General features: G+C 45.3%; 1 protein-coding gene across 1 annotated transcript in view; it reads right to left on the bottom strand.

The window, feature by feature from the left end:
* Window positions 1-2,819, bottom strand: part of LOC101989916 (zinc finger protein OZF-like) — an 18,238-nt gene extending 15,419 nt beyond the window's left edge. Inside the window, exon 1 of the mRNA XM_005346854.3 lies at window positions 2,457-2,819. The gene's annotated coding sequence lies outside the window, so the exon portion shown is untranslated. The remainder of the gene's footprint in view (window positions 1-2,456) is intronic.
* Between the last annotated feature and the right edge of the window lie 1,650 nt (window positions 2,820-4,469).

Raw genomic sequence — 4,469 nt, 5'->3', positions numbered from 1 at the left:
CCAGCCTGGTCTACAAGAGCTAGTTCCAGGACAGGCTCCAAAACCACAGAGAAACCCTGTCTCGAAAAAAAACCAACCAACCAACCAAACAAACAAAAAACAACAATAACAACAAAAAAAAAATCTCTGAATGGGACACAGTATTGGGTAAATGTACATGGGCTTAGGACAGAGAGAAGAGTACAGTCATAGATTAAAGGAGTAAGATATAAAAGATAACAAAATAAATATTAAAAGTAATAGACTAAAAAAATAAGCCACATATACAGTTACAGGAGGAGACCTTATTCAAAAATAAAAGATGACACCACATTACCCACTTCTCCTTTACCCATGCAAGAGTGGGAGGCAGGCTAGGGAGATGGCTCAGCAGGCAGAGGTACTTGCCTGCCTGCTGAAAGAGATCAATCCCCAGGATTCAAAACAGTAGGGGAACTGCAAGGCGTCCTCTAACCTCCACATGTCTGCTGTGACTTTTTTTCACACAGGCACAAATATGAAAGTACACTAAAAGAAGTTTAAAGTGAGGGGCTGGAGAGATGGCTCAGAGGTTAAGAGCATTGCCTTCTCTTCCAAAGGTCCTGAGTTCAATTCCCAGCAACTACATGGTGGCTCACAGCCATCTGTAATGGGGTCTGGTGCCCTCTTCTGCCCTGCAGGCATACATACAGACAGAATATTGTATACATACTAAATAAATAAATAAATAAATAAATATTTTTTTAAAAAAAGAAGTTTAAAGTGTGGGAGACTTCGGGGTGATATTTTCTAAAGGTCCAGTGCTGTTGTCAAGCAAAGCATTCATTTGAAGATTTCATTTAGGTTATTGCTCCTTATGCCAACCAAAACAAGACATAAAACTTAACAGATACTTGAGTTTGGAGCACCTATACGGCCTGCAGCTTCACGTGCATGCCAGAACAAGTTACGACAGCTATAGTAGAAGGGCAGGCAAAGGAGCTCGCCATAGAAGCCTGGAGACCTGAATTCAATCTCCAGAACCTATGAAAAGAACGAATGGACCCCACAAAGTTGCCCTGTGCCAAGCCACACCCATCACATACACATGTATACAAGAAGAATAATTAAAAATCTTAAAGCATATAATATAAGGTTTTCAAGTGCCTGATCTGAATCCTTCAGCAGATCCAAAAGATGTCCAAGTGCCAGATGTCAGGCAACACGTTAGCATTCTTGGTACTTTAGCCCAATCCTAAGCCTTTTGTATATCTGCTCCCGGAGGCTAGACTCAGAGCCTCCTGCCTGCCAAGTAAGTTCGCTATCCCTGAGCCACACACACTCCAGGCACCATGCCCTCTTTTAAAGATCAACACGTCTGCTTTTGAGAAACAGTTGTGGCTCACGACCAGAACATCACGGGATAACTACAGACACAGTTACTAGAGAAGAACTGAGTAACGCTGTCCGGACAGCCCAAGGAGCATACAGTGCTCACAGCAGCTCTTACCACAGCTTACAGACCTCTCTTCTGGAGTTATGGAGCACACGGGAAAAAGAGAAAGGAGGAAATACAGGCATTTTTAAACATCCCATGAGCCTTCAATTAGAAATAGCAAAATGTATGACTTTCCTAAAGAATCTGAGACTCTTCAAATATTACCACAGAGCCAGGCATGGTGCTAGACATGGGAGGTAAAGGCTGGAGGATCAGAAGTTCAGGGTCAGCCTCAACTACATAGCAAGGTTGAGGCCAGCCTGGGTTACACGACACCCTATTTCAAAGAACAAACAGAAGCCGTGGATTTGGATCAGTGAGTAAGACAAAGCCAGAAAACCCAAGTTTTACCTCCAGCACCAGAGATGGTGGAAAGAGAACCAACCAACTCCTGAAAATCGTTCTCCGACCTCTGAGCCAGGGTTAGTTCCTGAAATTAAGGATGCACAGGCCTTCAGCTTCAGGTGAAGAGAGCAGTACTCTCATTTTCACCAGCAGAAAGCCATAGTCCCACTGTATCTATACACTTATGTACAAAATATTCAGTGTGTAGCTCACTGAATGAGCAGTTTTACGAATAGTAAAGTCAAGAGGAGAAGAGGTAAAGAGAGAGAGAGAAAAGAGAATAAAGAAAGGCAAGGAAAAGGAAGAAAAAAAAAGGAATGACTAAAGAAATAAATATTCAGGGGGGTGTGGTGGCGCACGCCTTTAATCCCAGCACCACGGAGGCAGAGGTAGGCGGATCTTCACGAGTTCGAGGCCAACCCGGTGTACACAGTACACAGCGAGTTCCCGTTCAGCGGGGAGAAAAAAGAAAAAGAAAAAAAAAAAAAGAAAAGAAAAATAAACATTCACACTCACCCCAAACAGAAATGTTACTGCTAGACACCTAGCACTTTTTCTACCCCAATGTCATATGACAGAATTAAACAGATGCCAAAGACAAAGCCACACTCTGCGAGGTAAGATTCCTTCACAAACCCCAGCCCGCGGTGCTCACCCGAGCTCCACAATCAGGGGTGGTGCAGAGGAGGCGGCGGCTGCAGGGCGATGCAGAGCGGCGGAGTTCTGTCCTGGAAGACCGACTAATCTGGAAAGCTGAAAGGCGGCTTGGGAGTTTTCTGCAGAGGGGGCCGAGCAGACCGCAAGTTCTTTCCCGGGAGAGCGTCCGCAGCGGCGGAGGGAGGCGAGGTGCACGCCAGACCGCCGGTCCCGGGCTCCGAGCCTACGCGGACGGCCTCTCCGCGGGCTGCGGACACAGCCACGCCTTACACTGACCCTCCACGGCCGCCGTCGCGCCCCCCTCCTCGACTCCAGGGAGTAAAGATGGACCCAGAGGCGAAGAAAGGCACTGCGAACTACAGAACGGAGCCATCGCTAGAAAAAAAGGGGGGCGCTATGTCGGTGTCACTTCCGCTTCCGTCCTGGAGTGTAGCCCGGGAGATTCGGGTCTTGGCCACCCTGGACAGAGGTGGAATTTTGGAACTGAGAAATGACTCTGGGATTAGGAGTGTTGCTCTTGTAGAGGACCCAGGTGGTGGCGCACAGTTGTCCGTAGCTCCACCAAGTTTGTCTTAGATCTTAAACCTGTCCCTCTGTCTCTGTCTTTCACTTAAGAGGCAAAGGCAGACAGATCTCTGTGAGTTCATGGCTAGCCTGCATAGTCAGAGAGAGACTGAGATTATTCTCGAGCCAAATATGAATGACTTTGGCCCAGGAACACAGATTTGAAATTATCCCAAATTCCACATGCAAATGTAACTGTTTCACGAAATTATTATAGTAACAGAACAAAGAAGATCGTAAAGCATGTATCAGACCTTAGCAAAGCTGACACCATGATGGAGGTACCATTCAGAATACAAAACTCAGCATGTAGACGCACCACCTGCTAAAACTAAAGCAAAGGCCTAGTCCATCAATTCCATGCTTCTGGGAAAGTCTCTAAATGTACTAACTTTGCCTTTTGGCTTCTGTAGTTCTGATTCTGGCTAACTGTTCTTGTTAACTGAAGTCTGTCAACCCAGGACATTGTTTTTCTGCTTAAAAGCTCATGCTGAGAAAGGCTTGGGTTATAGTGGGATGTTAACCACCCAGTGTAGTCACCAGCTGGCTAATAAAGACTTTCTATTGGCTTAAACTCCTGTATGTTTTAGTTTTTCTTTGGGGGGGGGTGCTGTTTTTTCAAGACAGGGTTTCCCAGTAGCTATGGAGTCAATCCTGGAACTCGCTCTGTAGACCAGGCAGGCCTCAAACTCACAGATATCCACCTGCCTCTGCTTCCCGAGTATGAGGATTAAAAGTGTGTGCCACCAACACCTGGCTTTTCTATTGGCTTAAACTCGAGTCCGAGCAGTCTTCTCTCGTGGAAACTCCACAAAAAGCACAACCACAGATATTTGTAGACAGCATGGATTTGTTTCTTTTTAAATTTTAATTAATTTTTTTTTAGGTGCATGTGTGTCTTGCCTGCATGTGTGTCTGTGCAGCATGTGCATGCAGAGCCTGCTGAATCCAGAAGAGGGCATCAGATCCGCTGGAACTGGAGTCACAGATAGTGGTAAGACGCCATGTGATTGCTGGGAATCGAACCAGGGTCTTATGGAAAAACAGTCAATGTTCTTAACCACTGAGCCATCGCTCCAGTCCCCAGGATTTTGTTTCTTGATCTACTCAGTCAACCTGTGTCTTTTGATTGGAGAATTGAGGACATTAATGTTTAAAGTTATTGTTAAAATGTATATGTTAATAATGGTAATTGTGTTGATTTTGTAGTCATTTGTGTTTGTGGTGGTACTTTGTGTGTGTGTGTAGGTTTGTTTGAGACAGTGTCTCTGTATATAGCTCTGGTAGTCCTGGAACTCACTCTGTAGACCAGACTTGCCTCAACTCACAGAGATCTGACTGCCTTTCCCTCTCCAGTGCTGGATTAAAGGTATGTGCTACCAGGCGGTGGTACTTCATGTTTTAATAATTATGGATTCTTATTTCTTTCCACAGTATCTCTGCTATG

This window comes from Microtus ochrogaster, chromosome 5 (genome assembly GCF_000317375.1).
Source record: "Microtus ochrogaster isolate Prairie Vole_2 chromosome 5, MicOch1.0, whole genome shotgun sequence".
Lineage (NCBI taxonomy): Eukaryota > Metazoa > Chordata > Mammalia > Rodentia > Cricetidae > Microtus > Microtus ochrogaster.
This window is presented reverse-complemented; position numbering and strand designations above follow the sequence as displayed.